The sequence below is a fragment of the Choloepus didactylus genome, chromosome 6 (assembly GCF_015220235.1).
Source record: "Choloepus didactylus isolate mChoDid1 chromosome 6, mChoDid1.pri, whole genome shotgun sequence".
NCBI lineage: Eukaryota > Metazoa > Chordata > Mammalia > Pilosa > Megalonychidae > Choloepus > Choloepus didactylus.
The window spans coordinates 45,802,578-45,828,286 of record NC_051312.1 but is presented as its reverse complement, the minus strand read 5'-3'; the positions used below and the strand labels follow the sequence as shown (position 1 = coordinate 45,828,286).

The 25,709-nt window shown below is 43.8% G+C and overlaps 2 long non-coding RNA genes across 3 annotated transcripts in view; one reads left to right on the top strand and one right to left on the bottom strand.

The window, feature by feature from the left end:
* The window catches only part of LOC119536345, a 93,077-nt gene that overhangs the window by 7,807 nt on the left and 59,561 nt on the right, over window positions 1–25,709 (bottom strand). Inside the window, exon 4 of the long non-coding RNA XR_005217386.1 lies at window positions 348–449. This is a non-coding gene — a long non-coding RNA (uncharacterized LOC119536345). The remainder of the gene's footprint in view (window positions 1–347; window positions 450–25,709) is intronic.
* LOC119536343 lies at window positions 8,634–25,485 on the top strand. Of its 2 annotated transcripts, XR_005217385.1 has the most exons (4): window positions 8,634–8,786; window positions 21,129–21,243; window positions 21,439–21,666; window positions 25,432–25,485. It is a non-coding gene; the product is annotated as an uncharacterized LOC119536343 (long non-coding RNA). The 2 variants fall into 2 exon arrangements; XR_005217384.1 differs by lacking the exon at window positions 25,432–25,485 and having other exon boundaries at window positions 21,439–22,083.

Genomic DNA, 25,709 nt, shown 5'->3' with positions numbered 1-25,709 from the left:
AGTCTTCTGGGCTGGGAGGCATCTTTTCAACCCTGAAAACACCAACTTGGAGGGCAAGAGCTAAATCTATAAAATTGCTATACACACTCTCAGCTTAAGTGTCACTTCTTCAGGAAAGACCACCCCTGGACCCCTGTGATTAAATTAGGACCCACCTATATGCTTTCACTCAAAGTTCAGATCATAATTTATAATTCTACATTTTTTGATTGCAAAATACCATCTGGCTTATCCAAAGATGGCAAGGTGCTCAGAATTGAATCTAAGAGCCTAGCACAGTATCTAGCACATAGTAAAACTTTTAATAAATATTTTTTGAATGAATGAATGAATGATACACAACTTACCTGTCTCTCCACCAGTTCCTTCAAGGCCAAGTTGAAAAATACCTTCTTTGCAGAACCTTCATCATTGCAAGAAAATGAGAGGGAACTCTCTGGTTTAAGTAGCTAGAAGTAGAGAGGAGAGAGAGAGAGAGAGAAAAAAAAAAAAAGTCCTTTATCTTCAGTTAGAAAAATGTTTCCATCAGGTCCCTGATAAACTAGGGAAAAATACCCCCAGGGCCTTCCTAGCACGAGTGAATGTCGTTGATAGTAGGCTGGGTGGGGCAGGCTGGGCCCTGGCTTAGGGCAGAGGGATGGATTCTAACGGTTTCTTCACTGGTTGAAAAGGCTGCTTCCTGCCTGACTTTTTTTTTTTCTTCTTCTTCTACTTCATGTACCAGGCCAGCTTATAAATGTGAAGGAGTGGCCCTTTCCAAATGTGTATGGCCGGGGTTTTAGGAGTTATCTTTATCTCTATGGTTGTGGCCTTTCGGTTGGATGCTCCAGCCAGTCTGAGAAGGCGAGTGACATCCCTCCGGGTTTCACGCTTTGCAAATCTCACGTCACTTTGGGTCTCAGAAAACCCCCCTTGAGTTAGAAACGGCAGGTAACTAGGATCCCTTTTGGTAAGAGAGAAAATCAGGCTAAAGCCCTCCCAAATATTAAACCTGCCAAAACTAGAGTGCCATAGGATCCTTATTAGTTGGGCTCTGGCATTTTGCTCATGAGGAGGTCTTCTGAGAATTTATTTTTCAAGAGGAAGAGTTTCCTTGGGAAAAAGTCAACCCAGAGGTCATACTACCTAGTGGGTGGCATTTGTTGGATTTGTCTTTTGAGTAATTCAGACAAAAGACTACAAATAGGAATAGGTGGGTCTATTGTTGCAAAAATTAGCTACCATTTATTGAGCTTTTACTATGTGCCAGGCATTTTCTATGTTTTATCTTATTTAATCCTTATAAAATGAATTATCATTCAGTAGTATTATCATTCCAATATTATGGATAAGAAAACTAAGGCTAAGAGAAGTTCAATAACTTGCCCAGGGTCATACAACTGCCCATGTCTAGGAGATTGGATATGAATCTAGGTTTTCTGACTCCGCACCTTCACTCTTATTCATCATGCCAAAGTTCCTGAAATTTCCTGCATTTACTTGTTAAAAATATATTTTCTGAGTCCCTACACCAAATCTACTGGGTCAAAATCTCCAAGGGCCTCAGAAGTTCTTTCCCTGAATCAAAAGTAGCCATCCCCTTAGGCACTAACACCCTACAGTTTTATTTTCATCTTTGCACTTATCATTGTCTGATATTTTCTTATTTATGTATTTGTTTATCATCTTTCTTCCCCACTAGGTGACAAGTTCCATAAGTGCAGGGGCAAGGCATTCAAAGTTTTATATCTGCAAACTGATGAAGGGGTGGAACCTAGTAAGTACACAATACATACATTTTGAATAAATTAGTAGACGCTGCCCAAAACACTGTGTTGAGAAATTTTCTAAATCTAGACCAGGTTCTGAGGGGAAGAGGGTCATCAGTGAATAATGGTTTCTCCCAAGGCTGTGGAATGGAGAAATGATGGCACACAGGTCATGTATTTGCCATCCCAGAGAAAGAAACTGAGCCCCAAAAAAGTTAAGTGCAAGATAATACAGCAAGTCAGTGGGAGAACCAAGTATAATGTAGTTCCTTCCTTCAAAGATCTTACTATATTTATGTAATGGAGAACAAATACATGATCAACAGTGAGGTGCTGAACAAAAATGCAATCAGATTAGTTAAGAGGAAATCATAGTGGGAATAGGAATGTAAGACTTCCTAGAAGAAGTAGAAATTGAGTTGCTCCTTTATAGCTGAATCCCTGGGAGCTTCCATTGAGTCAGGCATTGTGCTATGAGCTTCACATATAGTGTTTTGTTTGGCTCTTACAATACCCTAATGAAGCAAGTATTATTGTCATAATTTTATGAAGCACAGAAAGGCCAAAGAACTTGCTCCAGGTCATAGAACTACTAAGGACTGTGTTGGGATTAAGTGTCAGGTCCCTGAGATTCAAAGTTGGTTCTCTTGACCAACCCAATAAGCAGAGGTGTGTTTGGCAGGAAATAGCCTGAGGAAGCGTGGGGATGTGGCTCAGGAGTTCGCTGGGCTGTGGTCATCCTCCAGGATGTGGTGTTTGCTTAGGCTGATTCATCCTCTGGGGTGCGGTGTTTGGCTCCCAGACCAGTACTACTTTTGAGCCAGAACCAAGTTGTGGAGGCACAGGTCGACATCAGAAAGGCCGTCACAAAGTGGAAGAGACGCTTGGGGGCACATTTAGCTACATGCTGGGCTGCCAATTGGGCATCATAACTATGATAAGCTAACCCAGGGGACTCGAAGAATGCAGGATCACATTCTTTATTGTTCATCCTGATGGCTGCTCTGGCTAATGTAATATGCCTGTCCTATGGTAATGTAGAAGAATAGTTGTATATTCCAAAAAGATAGGGATGACACTGTGGGCACAATGTTGTCCAGGTGTCCTGGCATTGAGTAGGACAGACTGTGCGCCTAGACCCAGGCCATCAGCCATATCAGGCACAGACAGCTGGTGTTAACCAAAAGACCCCTCAATCACATTTTCAGGCTTCTAGGCTCCACAATAGCATTTGTGGCTCTCCATTTATAATGACAGGGGACATCTGTATCCCACATCTATGAGTGGCTGTTGATGTCCTGCCCCACCCCCCTACCCCGAAATAGTGGGGAAATAGGTATCCTCAGGTATCCTCATGCTATTTTAGGATATTGGTATTGGGGACTTGGATCTCATTTGCCTTTCTCCAAGATCCACACAGTGGTGGGTATCAGTCAAGGTGTCAATACTTCTATCTCCTGCAGGAAGGACTCCAAATTAGTCAGTCTTTAAATCCATCATATCTAGGGGACATTTTAGGAGGTAGTGGTGCCTGATTTTCAGGGTGTTAGAAATGTAATGTCAGGGATTCTTCTGTTATATCTGTGGCCAACAGTTCCCAGCTTATTATCTGCTCAGTCCAGGCACCAATCCTTTGTGGTTGGATTGAAAAAGGACAGAGGAATGGAGGATCAGGAGAGCTTGGGGCAGGCAATAGGATATGGTAATTGATGACTATTCTAATGATAGAATTGTGGTGGGGTGGGTGGGGTGTGCAGAGAATATTTTGGTATGGGGTAAAGGGCCCATTGGGGTACATATTGAGGAAGATAAGAGCTATAAAAAGAAACCCATTTGGGAAACCATATACCATTCTGTAGTTTTAACAGAGCATTTTAAAAGAGGCCATTAGGACAGTTTATGAGACCAGATGCTTGGGGCTCATACAACAAGTAGAAGTTCCAGAGGATGACCTAGGGGTATGGCTGGGCCTGGGTGCCTGGGCTGTGAAATGACGCCTTGATAAGAACTGGTACTATTGGGGACAGATGAATGGGATCAATATGGACTTGGTGAGACCCCCTATCATGGAATCCTTCGTAGCACAGCAGGAGGGGTGAGCCATAATAGATGGATATATGCATTCACAATGGTTAGAGCATACCGGGTGGCCCAGGGGATCTGGGGTAAGGACCCAGTATAATCAGGCTTCCATCAGCAATGCAGTTGGGTTCCTTGGTCATTCTGCTGGAAGTGATGTACTGCACCCAACTCTATTTCTCCATAAATATTCAGTATCACTGAGACAGCAGTAGAAGATGGGGCAGCAAAAGGTAAATACACTGTCATGTTGTGGAGGGCATTGAATACCAGTCTCTAAGAATGCGGATTGAATGAGACCAGAGTCCTCTGACAGCTTTGTAGCAAGGGTAGGATGCGATTGGAGTTGCATTTGGGGAAGACTGAGTGGAGAGAGGTGGAAGGGGAGACTGCTCTCTGGGGACCTCCTGCATCAGTGAAGGTTGAGTAAAGGAGTGCTGGAGGCAGAGGGCAGACAGGGGCCCTGCCTTACTTGTCTGTGGGGGACAAGTGAGAGGCAGCCACGAGGTCTCTGGAGTCATCCAGGGGAGCCCCCCCCAGTTGAGCACTTACTTCATGCCAGACCTGTGCCAAGCACATTAGTAGATTATCTCATGTGTTCCTCACAGTAGCCCTGTGGGGTACAAATGACTGGCTTCCTGCTTCTACCCCATCCACACAGGCATTTCTCCATGCAGCAGTCAAAGGGATCCTCTTGTAATCTACATCAGATCATCTCACTCCTCTGCTTGAAACACTCCAATATCTACCCCCACCTCTATGCCACTCAGAGTAGAAACCCAAGTCTTCAAGGCCCTACGTGGTCTGCCCTTATCTGTGTGCTCTGCTCCTACAGTCCCTCCCTACCACCCTCGGCTTCAGCCACACCAGATTCCTGGTTATTCTTCCAACTCTAGCTTTCGGGACTTTGTTCTTTTCCCTCTCCCTGGAACATTCTTCCTCAGATTTCGGTTCTCCTTGTTATAAAAGACTTCCTTGCCCTTTCCACTCACCCTGCATTGTTTTTCACCATGGCACTTATCACCATCTGACATATTCTCCATTTATTTGCTTTTCGTAATCAATGTCTATTTCCTCCCACCCCTAGTCTGTAAGCTCCATTAAAGCAAGAGTAATGTTTGTTTTGTTCACATCTATGTATACCCAGTGCCTAGAACAGTTCCGGGCAAATAGTAGGTACCCAATAAATTCCTGATGAATGAATGAATAAAGTGTATACCATTATCTTGATTTGACAAAAGGGGAAACTGAGGCTCGGGAGGGGTAAGCTGTCCGGGCAGGACACCTCGTAGGTGTCAAAGCCAGGATTTCAACCCAGGACAGTCTGACCACAAGAACATGCTCTCTTCCATTAGGGGTGCAATACTGTAGGAGTTTTGGACTTTTGAAACTGAGAAAATTGGTCTTTAGGGAAGTTCTATGAAAGAACAGTTTGGGGTGATGATAGGGGAAATATGACAAATTCATTTTGGACTCTGCTTTTGACTGAGTACAGTTGGAGTTGAGTCCAGTAATGGCCATTTGAGCATTTCCTTGTGCCAGGCACTGAGGTGGGCACTAGGATTTAAAAATAAACAAGATGCGGTCCCCCACCCTTCAGGAGCTCTCCACCTAGGGGTGAGGAGACGAGGGTGTGCTTGGTGAACTCATGGTGCAGTGACTAACTACTGGCTGACTGGAGCACCGAGACGTGCATGCAGTGCAGGCTCCAGGCCAGGCCCTGGGCAGGCAGCAGCATCTCCTGGACCTGCTCATTTATTTACCAGTCACTGAATGTTGAGCCAGACAATGTGGTGACATTAGATATCCAGAAACGAGTCAGACAAGGGCCTATCCTCCGGGGCTCACAGAGGCAAAAAGGAGACAAATGTTTCCATTCATTTATTAATTTATTCACCAGCTAGAAATCGATAATCTGCCATGGGCTGAATACTCCTAGACTCTGAGTATAAAACATTTGACAAAGTATACAGTGTCCATATACTCAGGGAACTTAGAGTCTAATTGTAAGTAATTATAAGTGATATTATTATTATCAATAATTATGACTAACAAGGGCTAAGTGGTAGCCACTATCCAAGCACTTGCATGACTTAATTCATTTTTTCCTCTCAATGACCCATCTTTACTCCCATATTACAGATGGGGAAGCTGAGGCTAGTGTCTTCCTGAAATCTGTAATGATTCTCTGGGAGCACAATGGAGGGCATAACTAATTTTATCTGGTAAAGTCAGGAAAGGTTTTACAGAAGATGTACTATTTCGGATGGGACCTAAAGAAACTTGGGTTTTCTCAAAACTGAAACATTGAAGGAAAGAACCTTCTGGAATAATGAAAACACAAAGCCTGCTTCAAAGAGTAGTTGTGAGAAGTCAACAAGAGGAGATACGGAAAACCCTAGCACAGTGCCTGGCACGGAGCAGATACTCCCAAATGTTTGTTCCCTCCATCAGTCCTCTGAGGCAGTAGGAACTTGTGGGCACTCTCCCGTATGCCTTTAAAGATTACCTTTCAGGTCATAACCTCTTTAGGAGCCAAGGCCTCTGTGAGACACTCCATTAGGATCCTTGCCCTTAACTCAGGATAGGAATGTGCTTGAAAATGCCAGCTAGGGCAGGCTCCGCCTCTCCACTGCATGAGGTCATTGTGCAAACACACACACACACACACACACACACACACACACAGCATTGCTGGGGAGATCATGGTAAACACCAGCCTCTCTTCTGGATCAAAATAATTGAGTGGTCTCCCTTTGTGGCTGGTGTAGAGGAACAAATTAGATGGCTAAATTAGCAGTTCCCAAAGACATTAGCAACTACCCAGCTGGCAGAAGTGCCTGACTCACGGTGGGGCCTCTCCAAGGCTCAGCCTATGAATAGTGGAGAGAGAAGCCAGAGTGCCCAGAACGCCATGGGGGATGCTTGAAATCTCGTACCCCCTTCAGAATCTTTTTGTTTTAAAAGACAAAGTTAATTACCACTTCTTCTGGTTTCTTGAAGAAGAAGAAAAAATCCCTCCCCATATTCCATTCATCAGAGAATTAATCAAGCATACTCACCAGCAGATGATGTAATCCTGGTGGCTTCCTCTATCAGATCTAGGCTGCCTGCTCCACTGATGCCTTCTCAGCTAATGGCCTCCTTCGCACCTGTTCCTTCTCAAGAGGCCTTAGTAACCCTAGCACCCAGTGCCTATGCCACCTCCTTTCTCTGCCAGGGTAGCAATGCCCACTCCTTTCAGGGCTGTTTTCTTCTCCCTTCTGCTCAAGGCCAGTTGCTGTTCTTAGAGTGCGTTGCAAACCCAGGCTTTGGAGAGCTGGGCCCATCTGAAGCCTGGGTGTCTACCTGATGTACGGAGCCTTGGCCCTTGGAGGGAGCTCTCTCACCCCAGATGTGCCCTGTGTGTAATCCCCAGGCTTTCAGGAGAGGCCCAACATATGGTGCTAGACAGCAAGCCCAGATGGCCCAAAGCCTAACTCAGGCCCGTGTCCTCTGTCTCGGAACTTGGAGGAGGCTCATGAACCTCAGGATTTCTGAACAGGCATCTTTGACCCTGTTCCCACACAGCTCTGCCTCTCTCTATGGCTCTATCAACCATTGTTTCAGTTTCCTCATTGCTAAAGCAAATACCATGCAATGGGTTGGCTTAAACAGTGGGAATTTATTTGCTCATGGTTTTGAGGCTGAAAGAAAGTCCAAATCAGGGCATCATCAAGGTGGTGCTTTCTTCCAGAAGACTGGTGTTCTGGGGCTGGCTGCCAGCAATCCTTGGTCTTGGCTTTTCTGTCACATAGCAAGGCACACGGTGGCCTCTCCTGGCCTCTCCCTTCTCTTCTGGGTTTGTTGACTCTCAGCTTCTGGCTGCTCCCTCTCTGACTTTTTTCTCTCTCTGTGACATTCCCTATAAGACCTTTGGTAATAGGATTAAGACCCATTCTGAGCCACACTTCGTCAAAAGGTCCTACATACAATGAACTCACACCCACAGGAATGGATTAAATTTATGATCATGTTTTTGGGGATACATAGCTCCAATAACTCCAAACCACCAGAGCCAGTATTTACTTTTCCTTCTTCCTCAGGTAGGACAGTTATCCCAGTAAAGGGGAGCTGGAGGCTGTACCAGAAAGTCCAGAGGCTCACACAGAACTGGATTTGAATCCTGGCTTGGCCACTTACTAGCTGGCAAACTTAGACAAGGTATGCAGTCTTTCAGAGGTTCAGCACCCTCATTTATAAAACAGGGATAATGGTACCCACTTTGCAGGGTTGTTGAGTGGATTAAATGAAATAATCCAGAGAAAGAGCTTGCACAAGTGCCTACATTATGCTACACACACAATAATTTCAGTGCATGGATTTGATCATCCCTTAATTAGAGGTTAAATTCTTCTAACCCAGTTCTTCTTTTGAACCCCTGAGGGTCTGGAACAGTTATAGGCATGCAGAAGTCACTCATCAGTACAGTACTTGGTTCTTTATTGGCTGAGTAAAAGGAAACTCCTGTCTTTCTATTCCCTTGACTTCACCACAAAGCTTTTATCAGCTGCCCTCCCAGTCCTGCCTCTTTGACCCTGGGTTTTGGGGCCACTGTGGGCTCTCCAGTCCTTGTGTCCCACCCCCTAGTGAGCTCTCTGCCTGGTTTGCACACTATTGTTGCCAAACTGCTCATCCCCTGAAATGGCTACTTCCCCATGTGGGCCTTGTCTGTCAGCTGCCTCCCCTGCACGAATCATCTGTCTGCTGGGCCAGGCCCTCCTCTCCCACGGTGACAGCTCACCAGGCCTCACCTCTGAGTCTCTTCCAAGCATTAGCAGCCCACCCCAGTCGAAAGATAACTTTTATAGCTGATCTCTGGTGACACCTCCTACCTTCCAATTAGGAGCCTGTCAACACCCCAGCCATCACTCTTCCTGCAGCGGCTGACAACCCCGGCAACTGCTGAGGCTGCTTGAGGTGAGTCAAGCAAAATTATTTTCGTGGTGGTGGTGGTAAGCACAAGAGTTGGAATCTAGGTGAATCTGAATCTAGTGCAGCCTCCACCTTTTGCAAGGAAGCATCTTTTTTCTCTTTGCATATGCAGCACCAAGCACATACCTGGCACATAGTAGGTGCTCAACAAAAACATCGCACATGAATCGAAAGGTCCCGGGACACATCGCTGATGAGCAGAGTCCCTTTCTCAATGCCTTTCGATGTCCAGCGCACATTTCTTTCTCTTGTTCATGCAAACAAGAAAGTTAGCTCATGACTTTCATACTCTTTTCTTTCCTTTACTTCGGTGGTGGAAAACAACTTATACCAGAAAAGAAAGATGCCCCACCCCTTGGTCCTCCCTCTTCACTCTTCTTTAAATCTTAGGATCATCACTAGGCTCTCTGAAATTCAGGATCATTTTCAGAAATGGGAGCTGATGAAGGAAACATGACACAATCTGACATTTTTCTTATCTGACAGTGTGGCCTGGTGGTTTGCACAGAGACCCTGCTGGTCGGAAGTCTGGCTTTCTATTTCTGGGGCTTAAGGGAAACCACGTAACAACAGTCTTTGCAGTGCCAGTCACTCTTGCTTTCTCTTTCTCGGGTTCCCTGTCATGAGCCTGAACTGGAACGGCTTACCCACAGCAGTCAGTAGCTCAACCAGGAAAGGAAATGTCCTGCCCTCCCTGGCCTCCCCACCACATCCCCCTTTCAGCCTTGGTTGGGACTATGGAGGTGAATTGTAAACAGATGAAAGATTATCCAAAGAAATGGAAAGTGAGGGTAATAAGCAGGAGGACAGTGGTTTGGGGCTGAGAGTATAATGATGTGGTGAGGACTTAATTAACCACATCAAACTAAACCTTTCCTCCTGCTACACCTTGTGAGCATGAATTCTGGATGTGCTCTTAGGAATGGAGATTTCCCTAGGCTAAGGGGCACCTTGTGTGCCTGGAAAAGGAGGTGAGAAGCAAGCTAACTTTGCGTTGCCCTCCAGGGAACAAATCCAGAAATGGGGGAAGTTCTTTCATCTGAAGTAGAACAAGGGAGAGAGAGAAAGGGAGAAAGAAAGAAACTGGCAACAAATTTGATGAAATCAGACAGGGGAAAAAAGAAGAGGAGGGTATTGAGATCAGATCATTTGAAGGGCAGAGAACCACAACGACACAACTCTATTGTTGGGTCTAAGACTGTTTACACAATGGCTTTGTAAAGGCCTCCTGCAGGGGTCAAATGAGCCTAACAGTTCTCAAAGATAAGAGCATAAATCTCTCAGGGATCCTATTGCACCCCAGACTTCAAAGTCCATAGGGATTGGAGCAGCCTTGTAATCAATAGAAATCTTTCAGCATTTGATCAATCAAACCTTCCCACTATAACTACTCAAGTTCTGGAGCTCTATATAGAAAGGACGGGGCAACTGGGGAAAATCGTCACTTAACATGCCATTTCCTTCCTCATTTCTACCCCACTGATCTACCCCACTGATCTCAATTCCTGCTACTGTAGTTGTTGTTTTAACAACCAGGAAGCTGTGAGACCTTTTGGGTTATCTTTAGAGTGGCACCCTGCAGAAGATTTTAGGCTGAGCCTTGGAATGGGTGAGCTGATGGCATTTGCCAGGGGCTAACTAATGCTTGGGATACTGAGGGTATTCTCTCAGGTTTTCCAGGTTAATCGTATGTGCATTATGCAGAGTCTAAGTCCATGGTGGGAATATGGCAGTTCATGAGATCCCTGTGGTAATACCACAGAGAAGGCCAACTGTAATTGCATGATTTGGGGTGCTTTAAGGAAAAAAATAAAGTCTTTCTAGAACAGAACACTAAGAAAAGAACACTAGTTTGTAGTTAGAAAAACCTGGATTTGAATTCTGGCTCAGGCCCTTATCTGAGCAAGTCGCTTAGTCTCTCCATCTCTATTTTTCATTTATAAATGGGGATTATAAACCTTCTCAAGGCTATTGTAAGAATTTAATAAGATGTATAATTAGTATAATTTCTGGCAGTAGTAAGCTGTAATTCATTGCTCTTCTGTCTCAAAGTGCATGCTAGGACCTAATTTTTAAATATTAAAAAAGTGTTTTCACCATGGAGATTTTTCTCCAGGCTGTTGATGTTTACAGAGAGAATGCTTTCAACTGGCAAAGGGTATCTAAGTGGCAGAACACGGCTAGTGGAGCCCAGCAAATGCTAAACAAGGACCCATGCCACTCTACCAGGCAGCTGCAAAGCCTTTGTCTCATTTTCTTTCCAATGGATTACAATCTTTGTGTAACAGACAAAGTAGCTTAAGCTAGGTTCAGACATGTCTGAACCAGTCGGAGGACCAACGAGGTACCTTCCCCGCTCCAGGACCTTATTACCTGCAGGACCAAGGTGCTTCTCAAAAGGCAACTTGTCCTAAAGAGAGGCAAAATTGGGAAGCACTTGTTTCACTCAGGACAATGGGCAACAATGGGCGGAGGACACAGGTGTTTCTGAGGATAGCTCTTGGGCCCCAGTAGTGTCCTAAAGCAAGAGTGTTATAATATGAAAGGGAGTACAATTTGAATCAAAGGCTTTTCACTGTAATATCCATGGGACAGAAGACACAAGGCACCCATAGCATTGGTGTCAGCCAAGCAAACATGGCGCTCGTGGCTTCAAATGATGGTGGCTGCAGGGCCAATTCCAGTTGCCTTGGCTTTGGGCAGCAGCACCATGTTTTGAGGTCATTTGACTCATTCATTCATTCAACACTGATTTATTGAACGCATATTATGTGCCAGGTTGGGCATTAATGCCATTGGTGCAGAAAACAGTGTCCTCAGTCCATGCAAGTCTGCAAAATACATCCCTGAGGATATGCTCCCTGAACCTTTTGGGGGGCATGTGATCGGTCTGGTGTCCCCATAGAAAATAAACCAAAGGAGTCAAGTAAATCCATGCCCCTGTGACCCTGTTTTTATCTATAGGCTGGTATGGTCTGGGACCTATGATTCTCATCGGTAAAATGAATTGACTTAGCCACACGGTCTCTAAGATCTATTTTGTGTTTAAACTCCTAACAAATTGAAAATCTCAGTCCTTATAATAAGCACTAATTAATGACCAAACTTCTAAAAAGCATCTTATATTACTTTGCAATCCAGTTTGACAGCTTTGGATTATCAGCTTCTGAAACAGCCCATGCCTCTTCTTCCTCTCCTTTACCCCTCTTTTTGGTAGGATTAGGCACTACTTAGCTCCAGCCCTTTGCTGCCACATGGATCTTCAGGCCCAGAAATGATAGCTAAACTGGGTTTCAAGATTAATTCTTCTCGCTTTTAAATCTAGGCCACCAATTCAAAACTATTTTTAAACCCTGTGTCTGTCAACACTGTGGACAATAAAGAAGAAAAATCAGAAGGCATAATTCAACTAATGGCCACCAGTTTTTAATCTTTGGTTTTTATAGTTGGAACTGGACTGTGTCAGGAGAACTGGGCTCCGGTCATATCTGATGTCTGCGTGGCCTTAAGCAAGTCATCAACCTTCTCTGGGACCCAAGTTTCCTCATCTTATGAAGAGATTTTAGAATTCAATATTCCTTTCCACCCTGACAGTCTGCGCCTATGTTTTACGGCAGTACCTCATAAATGGATTTGTTGGCTCATGGTTATTTCACTGCTTTGGCATTCAAGACCAGGAAGTGTGCCCTTGTCATTTTTGTTGGGGGGAAGGGGGGAGGTTCTGAAGGAGGGTATTTACTTACCTCTCATCCTCCTCTCTATATTAGAACCAATTGAGAAATAGACCAGGAAGCCAGGTGGGCATTAAACCAGGATGTTTGCTTTATTGCTGGTAAAGCTGAACAATAACTACTCTTACAACCTATGACCACCTCCTGAGTTTAGACCAAGGGACCTGCTCATGGACAGAGTTAGGGCTGCAGGACAGACCCTTACACCCACAGCCACATGGGGAGCTCACCTCCCCAGCTTGTGGGAGCATTGCCGAGTAACAGTCAGTGCCCAAGAGGCCCCGCATGGGCCATGCCCCAGGTGTGATCACTGGCACAGCGACTCTGAGAAGCAGGGGCAGAGGGGAAAATGGGTTCCACCTGCAGACCGGCCACTACAAGAGAGAAACTTTAGAAGAAGCAGGGCCACTGCTAGACCAGATGACACCTTTAGTAAGAATTGGGAAATGCTCCCTTTCCTCTGGGCAGGGTGCACAGCTTGGCAGGCAGGGTGCAAGTTGTCTTTTGGCCCCAACTCGTCCACTTGGCTGCACAATCACAGCAGCAACGTGGGTGGGAGCTCCCATTTTATGGGCTGAGGCTGCGTTGTGCAAGGTGAGGGTCTTGAGAGCTCCCACTTCATGCTGAAGACTTGGTCATAAGCTCTTTGGCTGTGTACAGTACAGTAGCCACTGTTGCATGTGGCTATTTAAATTACTTAAAATTAATAAATAATTTCCTCAGTCATACTGGCTTCACTTTAAGTGTTCAAGAGCCACACGTGGCCAGTGGCTACCATATTGGATGGAGCAGATATAGAACATTTCCATCAACACCAAAACTCCTCTTGGACAGCATTGTTCCATGGGATCACTTTCTGTGATGAGAGTCACGTCTAAGTCTTCACAGGTGACCTTTCTTACCCACCCTCCTGACACTTGCCAACATGGACTGTGTTCTCCAGCCCCTCAGACCACTCGCCGGGTTCCCAATATTCTGGGTCATTTCCTGTCACCATACTTTTGTTTATGCTGCTCCCTCTTACTAAAATGTCCTTCCTTACTGTGTGCCCTTGAGGGCAGGCACCTGTCGCATTCATCCCTGTGTCTCGAGGGCCTGGGTGAGAAGACTCTCAAAGCTGCATTTCTGGAAGGAAAGTTTCTTGAACACTCTTATTAAGGCTCCGGCTAACAATGCCGTGGGCACTGTGTGCCGGGTCCTTTGCACTCATGCCAGTCTCAGAGCACTCCTAGGTGGGGACCATTTTTCCCACTTTATGGATGAGGAGACAGATGTTTGGGGATGTGCACGGTGACTCAGGGATGGCAAAGCCACATTTGAACACAGGTCTGCCTGACTCCAGAGCCATGATGTCTCTCATTTGAACCTGTGGTCTGTGGACTCAGCCTGGTGGACCTGATTCTGCTTCCTTTAGGCAGGATCTAGGACGAGAAGCTCTGGTCAAGCAGAGGTTCAGGGCAGTTGCCCCTTGGGCACATAGACAAACGCCCTCAGGAGAGGAGGTCAAGGCCAGGCACCAGGGCTGGGCTGGGCCAGGCCAGGCTGGGTGCTCCCTTTTGTACTCTCCGTTTCCTCTGCAGCTTGCCATCTGTTGCTTCATGTTACCTCCGGCACAGCAGAAAGGCAAGTTTGACTTTCTGGCTGGGAGCGGACATGAATTCCCCAGCTTGCCCTTTTGCCTCAGCTTCAGATCAGATGCTCTTATCTCCCCTCTGTCCTCAGAGGCACCATTTCCACAGCAGGACTAGGTGATCTGGGCAGTTTTATGATGACATAAAAAAAAATTTTTCCTTCCTGCAAGAAGCTTTTAACTTGAGTGTCATAACTAACTCTGGACGTCTTAGTACTAAAGCTCTTCCTGCCTAGGGAGAGACATTTTGTACTCAAAACTCGTTTAAAAGAGTGGACAGACCAGGGAAAGAAGCCCAAGGAATCAAACAGGATCTGTCCACCCATGTTCCCTCTTGACACAGGTTGCTGATGGCTGCACTAAGGGGCCACGACAGTAATCGTCAAAGCACGAGGCTTTGCCTTCCTGCTGCAATCACCCCTGGTTTCTTTTTCTTTCCTTGCTTGCCTTCCTCTTCTAATTCTTTCTAGTTTGTTTCCCCTTTTATCTCACCCCTGTACATGCCTTAACTCTTCCAATGAGTCCCGCAGGCCTGTGTGGCCCCACTGGGAGCGCTCGGCCCAGAAAGTATTTTGATATAGTTTCTGGTCTCTGGTTGTCCACCTCTGTCCCTGCTGGCTCACTCCCAACCCATGATAAACTTCTCTGCTTAATGCTTTGAAGTCCAGATCCTACAAGCACAAAGGACTTGAATTGTGAGCCAAGATAAGCACAGGAGAGGGAAAAAACTCACACTGAAGGAGCCCGGGTCACTCGCTTCCTGCATCACCTTTCTCTGTGGCCCTGCTTTAGACCTCCTATGCACGTTATTCTGACCTGGCAACCTGATTCAGAATCCTTGTGCTCCTGGTCTGACTGTCTACTTATTTGTGACATTGGCCAGGATTAGTCTCTGGGTTAGGACGAGCCTGACCACTTGCTCTTGACTCATGGCAATGCTTCTGCTTTGGTTTGGAATTTTCCACCTGGGACCATCCCCCAACTCTGTTTAAACCCTTTATAAGACCTGAGCCTCTTCTCCTAAAACTAAGCCCTGTAATGAAGAGGTTAAGAGCACAGCCCCCAGTGTCAGACTGTGTTGGTGCCCTCATCCTGTCACTCATTAGCTGTGTAACCAGGACATGTTAATTTACCTTTCTGTACCTCCATTTTCTTATCTGTAAAAGGGAGATTATAACATCCACCTCACAGACATGTAGTAAGGATTCAATGCAATAAGACACGTAAAGGTCTTCTAACAGTGCCTGAAACATAGAAAGGGCCCAATAAATATTAGCCATTATCATTATAGGTGTTTTCATTAGTTTCCAAATAAGAAACAAATTCTAACCTTCTTCCTAAAATCTGAAAATTCACTTCAAGTTCATTTTCATAGAAAACTAATCACTGAGGGATCCAAATTTCCCCAAGATCAATGCTGGAGAGTCTACCCATCTAGGTGCCTTTATAGAGATTCAAGGCCATGGCTCCTATCACAGACCTCTGGGAAACCCACAGCGCTTCTGCTTTCTTCCAACTAGCTCAAGAAGTCTATGTCCATAAGCTATCTTCAGGCCTGTACACTGGCTACTTAAAGACACATCTGAAAAAAAAAAAAAAAAAAAAAAAAAAAAAAAAAAAAAAAGACACATCTGTATTAAAAATGATTTCATTTTTGAATCTATAAACATCACCAGTCTTCCCCATCACTAGGTCAGAGAAGAGTTACAAGGTCAGAGCTACCAGCTCAATTCTAGAGAATGTCTCTCTGGCCCAAGGAAGTCCAGGGGAACAGTTGACTGTCTCTATCCAGGGTCCACTTGAAAGCTGATGAATCCCCAACTCTCACATGCTCTGAGCCTACAGGGCTGATGGAGTCCATCAGCTGCAGAGCAGGTCTGGCTGTGTGAGCAAGTGGGACTGAGGTAGGGAGAAGGGGGAAGACAAGAGCCAGAGAAACCATGAGACCAAAAAGAAGGAACCTCCCCTCTTGAGAATTTGACAATGAAGTTCAAAGGAGTTTAGAAAAAATCTTGTGTAATTTAGGCAGATGTCAGTAACCAAAGAGCCCAACCTGATGGAAGAAACAGAATGGTGTATGGAAAAGGGACAGATGCAGAGATGAGAAGGCAGATAAATAAATATCAGTGGAAAGAAATCATAGCAAGATCGTTTGGCAGAAATTCTACCAACTAACCCAAAGCTGTCCCTCCCCCCACATGCCCCCTGCAGGATATGGGACCAGCTCCAGGTTAGGGAAATCTAGACACCAGCCATGAAGGAAGGGGCTGAGAGGATGCAGATGAATGGAACAGTTTTTTAGCCTGCTTCTGGGGTTTAGAACTGGCTCTAGTTCCCCTTCCCAGATCCTATAAGGGCCAGTTAGTGCCACAGGGAGTGGGGACGTGGAAAGGGACAGCACAATACCATTACCTGAATTGAGCCTCATGGAACCTCTTGGTGTCTGGTGTAGTTTGCCTCCTCTGCACCGACATCCCCCTTTTCTGGGAATAGCCCTTGGTATTCCCTTGGTAGCCTTCTCTCCTCTGTTCTCAATCTGGGTAATCTGGGTGGAGTTCCCACTTCCAGCTTTCAGAATATCCCATGTGACCAGGCCCGGCCAATCAAAGCACTATGTTTCCCTGGCCACTGATTTGTTCAGAAAAGAGCAGTTACCTTAAGTAACTGATATGGATGCAGTCACTATGTAGAGCCATAACGAAGGATGAAAGAGCAGAACAGAGAGGAGAGCAGGAGGGAGACCAGGTTCTAATGACATTGTCTGATTCCTTGAATCCAGCTATGCCTGGAGCTAGCCCTGCCCCTGGATTTTCAGTTACATATATCAATAAATTCCCTATTAGCTTAAACAGATTAGTTTTAATTTTCTATCACTTTGAACTGAAAGCATCCTAACCAAAGGCTGGATCAGCAGAAGAGAGCTTATTTCCAGACCCCTTTTGCTCATAAATAGATAGCAGGTTCCTAGTGTACCATGATGGGTACAGGTTCTGAGTGAGGCTCAGGCTACAGATGCCTGATATTACTGTCAGCCACCCTGGCGAGGTGGCATTGGCAGGACTGACAGAGCCATGATCAGAGATACGGAAAACCGGGTTCTTCCTGATGCCCTATATCCTTCTTTTATTACATCTCCATCTTCCACTGAAGGAGTTCAATGAATTGCCACTATTTGGAGGGCATAATGGTTACACTTTACCTTCAAATATATATATATATATATATATATATATATATATATATTTATGCACAAATATATCTTTTATACACACACACATATACTCTCTTCATGGAAGAACCAAGGCAGAGAAAAATATAAGGATGAAAAATCATCCTACTGGGACAAGGCAAAGCCCCTAGAACAATCAGAATGAGAACTGCAAACCCTTAGAGTTGTTTTTCTGACAAACAGCAAAAGTGTCCATTGTTACAAAATAATCTCTGTTGCTATTCCTTATTTCTTCTTTCTTACTGGCCCAAAATGTGAAGACTCGGTTGCCATACGGATTAGCTATATTACAGTAACTGCTCAAACAACAGACCCCAATATGTATAATGACTCAGCATAATTGAAGATCGCTTCTTGTTCTCCTAGCAGTACTGGATTGGTGAACAGTTGGCAGGGAAGGCTTCTTCCATGCAGTCATTTAGGGATCCAGGCTAATGAAGGCTCTGCCATCTTCCACAAGAGAGGTGTTCTCTATTCCAGCCAGCTGGATGAGGAAAGGAGCATTGTGTGGGGAACTTTTATGGGCCAGGCCTGAAAGTGGAGCATATAACTTCCAATCGATCTCATTCCACTGGCTAGAATCCAGTCATGTGGACACAGCTAATTGCAAGAGATACTGGGAAATATAGACTATCCAGGAGCCCAGGAAGAGGAGGAAAACATGGATTTGGTCAGCAGCCATCAGTCCCTGCTATGCAATATGATGTTTCCTTTCTCAATTCTGAACGGCACTTTGAGCTTACAATTTCTCTTTTGTTTCTTCTTGTTTCTTATGGGTCTTTGCAATGCCCAATAGATTTGGGACTACAAGACCCACCCTAGGGAAGCTAATTCTTTCCTCCTTGTGCATTCAAGTGGATGAATAGATAAATGAATTCAATAAGGTGAAAAGAAATGGAGCCTGTTAAAGGGAATATCTTGTTCAGCAGATAAAGTTTCAATTGTAAATAACCAGGGAAAATGAGAAAAACTTATTATTTTGCTGTTCTGGTCAAAATCTAACTTACCTAGAATTTTTGCATAAATAGTCTTCCTTCCTTTACTACCTTTGTTGTACAAATAAGTCATCGTAATGGACAGGGAATTTAAAAAAAACAAAACAGGTACAGAATTTTTTCCCATTAAACTCAGCTATTATCCAGTGCCTCTTAACTTGGTAGGCTTAAGAAAATGGCACCCTCTTTATCCCCCAATATGCAAGCCCTCAGCTTATCCAAGTTTCCAACATGGCTGCCTGAGCTTGGATGCTGAAATTCCTCATGAAGGCTTTTCAATAGTATGGCTTCCTCTCTCAATATTGGGCCTCTACTCTCATTTTAAAGCATTTGCCTAGTACTTTAGGTTTTTCAAAGTGCTTTCACAGTCCGGATTTTATCAGATCCCTGCAACAACTCTGTGAAGGCTCTGTGAGGTTACCTTCATCCCCAGCATCCAGAAAGGTGACTGGGTTCTCACACACTAAGGTGGTGTAGACCAGGAACTGGCATCTAGTTCCTTTGCCTTCCCACTAAGCCATCCCCTGAAGGAGTGCTGACTTGTTAATTTCAGGTGATTCCCTTCCTACACCCCCACACCCTACTCCACCCATTAGCCCTATTTTCTATTCCAGGTTAAAAACAGGAAAAATAGACAAAAGATCAAGATCAACTTGCACCTCCTTCCCTCCAGTCAACCCAGAATCTGTGTCCAATGCCAAAAGTGGTCCCCCAGCAATAGATAAGTAATTTGTTCACCAACTTCCTGTCTACCTTATTTATCAATAATAAATTTTCATAAATGTTCCTCTTTGTAAGTGTGCCAGTTTAAATGTATTATATCCCCCAGCAAAAGCCATAGTCTTGGATACAGTCTTGTGTGGGCAGACATATTAGTGTTGATTAGATTTTGGAATCCTTCGGGTTTTTCCATGGAGATGTGACACAATCAACTGTGCACAAGGCCTTTGGTTGAATAATTTCCATGGAGGTGTTGCCCCACCCATTCAGGGTGGATCTGAATTAAATTACTGGAGCACAATATAAGCTCAGACAGAAGGAGCAAGCTTGCTACAACCAAGAGGGACACTTTGAAGAATGCACAGAATCTGAGGGAGGAGCTTCAGCTTACAGAGACATTTGGAGATGGCCTTTGAAAGCAGACTTTTGCTCCGGAGAAGCTAAAAGAGGACAAACACCCCAAGAGCAACTGAGAGCGACATTTTGGAGAGAAGCTGAAGCCTAGAGAGGAACGTTCTGGGAGAAACCCATTTTGAACCAGAACTCTGGAGCAGACACCAGCCATGTGCCTTCCCAGCTAACAGGTTTTTGGACACCATTGGCCATCCTCTAGTGAAGGTACCTGATTGTTGATGTGTTACCTTGGACACTTTATGGCCTTAAGACTATAACTGTGTAACCAAATAAACCTCCTTTTATAAAAGCCAATCCATGTATGGTGTTTTGCATTCTGTCAGCATTAGCAAACTAGAACAGTAAGCTAAGAAGCATTCTACCATCACAAGCTGTTTCTTACCCTTTTCCTTCTAAATGTTTAGGAACGTATTTTGAACAGCACAACAGAGTTTTTATTTGTTTTGTTTTTTAAATTGTGTTCGTTTCCTCATGTCTATAATTATAATAGAAATTACTTGTTGGTACTACATCACCACATCACTAAGGGCTAAAGATAGAAACTGGGTTGATTACCACATAATGATCCAAATAAAAAGGACCGTGGAGTGAACACAAAACCACTAAGTCCACTGCAGTGTATATAACTGTTTTGTGTTTAGCAGGGACCAAAACAAGTTTCCCTGATTTGTGTCATAAAAATAAAGCATTTTCCTGTGGATTACTTCTAGCTTACAAATTTTTTCTATAGGTAAATTTGTATTGACTGTAGGGTTGAACCTTTAGAGAGCCCTGCTTTTCACTAGCAGTTCCTGTGACACCCAATCCCATTGTAGGACCAACAATTAATCATAACAATAAAAAGACATTATTCATTCAAACCTCCCTTCTTGCTCTTAAATTCATAAAATTCCCTACACCTGGACAGTTGTTGATATGTGTTTATGTGTGTGTATGTGCTTAAAATAATCCAGTTAAAATTATGTATAAAATTCACAAGTGAAAAACTGAAAGGAAAAACATCAGAAGAATAAAAACAGCTGTTTGAGAAGTGGTGATAGTAATGGAAGACGTGTCCTTTACTTCTTTTTTTCTAAAATAATGTTATTGTGGTTTTATTATTTTAATCATTAAAATTAATATCATTAATGTTAATCCAACATAAAGAATTGTAAGTACCTTACTTAAAACATTTCTTACTTAAGCATTTCTTCAATGTTTATTGAGCACCTACTATGTACCAGGCACTATTCTGAGTGCTAAGGACAGAGGGCAAATGGAACAGACCCGGTTCCTTCTCTCATGGGACTTCTAGTCAAATAGGAGAGACAGGCCATCAGCAAGTGATTACACAGATTTATTAATTAATGTATCCAACAAATACTTATTGAGCACCTACTATGTACCAGAAATGTTTCTAGGCACTGAGGATGAGCAATCACAAAACAGGCAAATACCCTTGCCTATATAGTTTATGTAGATACGGTTTTATTTCCAATAAGGATGAGTATCATGAAGGAAAAGTACAGGGGACCTTACCTAGTCTGAAAGATCAGGGATGACTGCCCCCAAGGAAGTGACATGATTTTAAGTGCTTCAAAGAAAATAGTGCTTTGTTTTGCTCTCCAGGATGGAAACTTTCCCTGGCCACGCAGGAAGTTCCCGGACATTACTAAATTTTGGTGGAGGCTCCCTGCTGAAGACTGTCTCAGTCCCATCTGCTGCGGTGCAAGAACTGCCCAAGGTGATGTGTGGCTTCCAGGCTACGGGCTGGCAGTGAGTCGGAACTTGGAACCAAGTTTCCATTAGCAGTCCTCATCCATTTTTGCACCCTCCCCGCCCCCCAGTACACTGTATATGGGAAGTCCTGATACAGAAAAAGGCAAAGCTGTCTTTCCTGCATGGCGCAGACAGTAACTAATGGGCCTTGCTTTTGCAGACGGGAAAACTGGAGCAGAGAAAACAAATCCAGCCTCAGCCAGAGGGGCCTCTGCATTGCTGGTCAGGAGAAAGCAACTGCTCGATTTCTGGTTTGCCTCTCAGACTGCTGAGCTCCCGGGTCACCGGCCTGAACTGCTTAATGCACATCACGCCTGGGTCGACCTGGAAATGGCTGAAGGCAGTTAAATGGAATGTCCAACCTTTGTTCCCGGCCCCGAAACCACAGGTAAGTATTTAGGTCTGTGTTGTATCGATCACACCTCCCACTGGCACAGGGAGAATGTTGTGAAGAAAGTCAACTTTCCAGTGACAAGGGAAGTCATTCTCCTAATCCACTCTCATGGACAATCAGGTTGACAAAAACCATTAAGTTTTCTGAGATTAGAAATTCACTGTCAGAGGGAGCCGTCTACAGAGCTTTCCACTCCATTACACCCAGGACAATAACCAGAGGCCAAGTGACACTAAAGACTGGGGCTTTTTAAAGTTTCCTGTGTCATTGGGTAGAAGGAAATAAATTAATGAGTGCCTACTTTTTTTTGGACTCTGGATATATATTATCTCATTAAACAGCCAATGAAGTGGGCTCTGTTTATTGCATTTTGCAGAAGGGGAAGCTGGGACTCAGAGAGATTGGGTCACTGTCTAAGACTGCGCAGCTAGTTAGTGTGAGTACCAGGCCAGAGGGGTTACAGACTCTGATGGCAGAGTCATATTTTAACCTTCCTTGAAACCGCTGCCCTCTGAAAGACGCCATGGTTCTACAGCAAGTGTATCTCACAGTGAGTCCTGGGGCAAGTTCCTTCCCCTTTCTAAGCCTCTTTCTCCTCATCTTACTCATGGGATGAGAATAATCTAAAAACACCTACCCTGTAAGAGTTCTGAGAATTAAATGAGATCATGCATGCAAAGCTCTTAACATTCTTGCCTGGCACATGGCAGCTATTGTGAAAAAAGGGGTGGACAATAGGAAGTGACTTTTTTAGTTATCTTTTTGATACAAATTTATATAACCACATTACTGAAAGTTTGAAAAGTAGAAAAAAGCAAAAAATCACCCATATTCATAACTAATATTATCATTTTGGTATATTCCCTTCCAGTATTTTTTCCAATAAATCTGTTCTAGTTTGCTAATGTTGCCAGGACACAAAATACCAAAAAAGGATTGGCTTTCATAAAGGGGGTCTATTTGGTTACAAAGTTACAGTCTTAAGGCCATAAAGTGTCCATCAACAAAGGGTACCTTCACTGGAGAAAGGCCATTGGCATCCGGAAAACCTGTTAGCTGGGAAGGCACGTGGCTGGTGTCTGCTTGCTCCCAGGTTGTGTTTCAAAATGGTGTTCTCCAAAATGTCTGCATCAGCTTCCAACGGCTGTCTTCAAAATGTCTGTCTCAGCTATAGCTAGCTGTGAGCTCCTTCTGTCTGAGCTTTTATAGAGCTCCAGTGAACTAAACAAGGCCCACGCTGAATGAGCAGGGCCACACCTCCATGGAAACACTGAACCAATAGGTTCCAACCTAATCCACACTAATATGTCTGCCCCCACAAGATTGCATTAAAGAAAATGACTTTTTCTGGGGGACATAATACATTCAAATCAGCACAGCATCTATTTTTCCAGTTATTTTTTCTTTGTACTGTCACATATTATTTTTTTCTTTGTACTTTTCTCTTAGCATTACAGTCAAATCATTTATTCATGTTGCTACAGTCTTTAGTTTAATAACTGTATAATATTCCATCATGTGGATGCACCATAATTTACCCATCTATTCCTTTATTGCCTTACATTTGTTTTAATTTCCTCCTATTATACATAATGCTGGAATGAACATTTTTGTGCATGTAGTTTTTGCACATACTTGTATCTGAGCATTTACCACATTCTACTGAAATGTCCTATTTATATGGCTCTCTCCCCTAACTAGACCAGAACGTTCTGGGGGTCAGGAGTAGATTTCCTCATCATTGAACCTCCAGCATTTAGCACAGGTCTGACACAAAATGGGTGCTGAGTCCCTGTTGAGTCAAATACTTTTCCTCTGTTTTCATTTTTGGTTTTGGATATTTCCTTGGGATAGATTCCAGAAATGGAATTACTCAGTTTAAGTACATGTTCTTTTTGAAGGTTCAAATTGCTTTCCAAAGGGTTGTACTAATTTATCCTGGTGCCACTCAGTGGTAACTTTTCACTTCAATAAACTTCATGTTCTTTGTGAGTAAATTAAGGGGAAAAAAACCTTTCAGGGCAAAAAATAGCTAAAACACATTGAAGAAGGGGAGAACAAGGTGGGAAGGCTTGCTTACCAGATTTCAACACATATAAACTATAGCAGTTAAGTATATGTGGTATCAGCACAAAGATAGACAAGTAGACCAATGAAATACAATGAAACAGAGATCCCAGAAACAAAAGTAGCAAAAGTATCCTTGCAGAACAGTGGGGGAAGGGGTATAATTTAATTTTAATAAATTATGTTGGAACAATTGAGTATTCATTAAATGGAATTGGATCCCTACCTCACGCCATGCACAATAAGTCAATTCCAAGTACACTAAGAACCCAAATGTGAAAGGCAAAATAACAAAGCCTTTAAAAGATAACAAAGGGCAGTATTTTCATGACTGTAAAGTACAAAAAGATCTCTTAACACACAAAAAACATTCAAGTTTAACTACATTAAAATTAAAGACTTTTGTTTGTCAAAAGACGTCATAACAAGAGTGAAGAGGCAAGCCCCAGAGTGGGAGAAGACTTTTGCAACACATGTCAACAACAAAGGAATTGTATCCAGAATATGTAGAGAAAAGGACAGATAACCCAATAGAAAAAAGGTCAAAGACGTGAACAGGCAGTTCCTAAAGTGGAAACAAACAACCAATAAACCTTTGAAAACATGCCTAATGTCCCATTAGTTATCAGGAAAATGCAAATTAAAACCCCGCTGGGTTTTCACCGTATACTCAACAGATGGGTGAAAATTTGAAATCTGACAAAACTAAGTGTTGATGGGAATGTGGTGCTACAAGAACTATCATCCACTACCAATCTGAATGCAAAGTGGTATAACCACCAAGGAAAACTGGCATTATCCACTAAAGGTGTTAAAAATGCACACCCCTACTCAACTCTGCTGGGCACTAAAGCAGTCATAGGCAATATATGAAGAAATGGGCATGGCTGTGTGCCAATAAACCTGTACTTATGGACACTGGAATTTGAAATCTACATAATTTTCATGTCACAAAATATTATCATTCTTTGGACTTTTTCCAACCTTTTAAAAATATTAGAACCATCCTTAGCTCATGGACTGGACAAAAATAGGTGATGGAACAGATTTGACCCATAAGCTGTAGCTGGCCAACTCCTGTTCTGGTGTATTTCTACTCAAGGGGTGTCCCAGGGATCAGCAGCATCTTTATCACCTAGGAATTTGTTGTAAATGCAAATTTACGGACCCCACTCTAGACTCAATGAATCAGAATCTCTAGGCTAGGATCAGAAATTGGCATTTTACCAAGCTCTCCAGATATTTCCATGCACACTAAAGTTTGAGAATCACAGCCATAGATCAACTCCTACATATGTGCAAAAGGATATATGTACAAGCAGTCAGTTTTTTCAAACACCGTAATTACATAAAACTTTGAATAGGAAGTGAGATCTGGTAGGTTTGTACAGGTTAGTGTGAACTAGCGATACACTCCAAAGTAATTTGCCGAGAGAATAAAAATATATTTGCAGGACTCCCCTGAGGAGCTGGGGGAAAATGCGGAAATGTTGGACGTCCCCACCTGGGTTATTACTGATACTTCTCACAAACACTGAGAACTGACAAGTTGGTATGCCGAGCCCTCAATCTTGGGGCTTGCCCTTATGAAGCTTGTTACTGCAAAGGAGAGGATAAGCCTACTTATAATTGTACCTAAGAGTCTCCCTTAGAGAACCTCTTTGTTGCTCAGATGTGGCCCTCTCTCTCTAGCTAAGCCAACTCAGCAGATGAACTCACTGCCCTCCCTGCTACATGGGACCTGACTCCCAGGGGTGTAAATCTCCCTGGCAACGCAGGATATGACTCCTGGGGATGAGCCTGGACCTGGCATCATGGGACTGAGAAAATCTTCTTGACCAAAAGGGGGAAATGAAATGAAACAAAATAAAGTTTCAGTGGCTGAGAGATTTCAAATGGAGTCGAGAGGTCACTCTGGAGGGCATTCTTAATGCGCTATATAGGTATCTCTTTTTTTTTTAGGTTTTAGT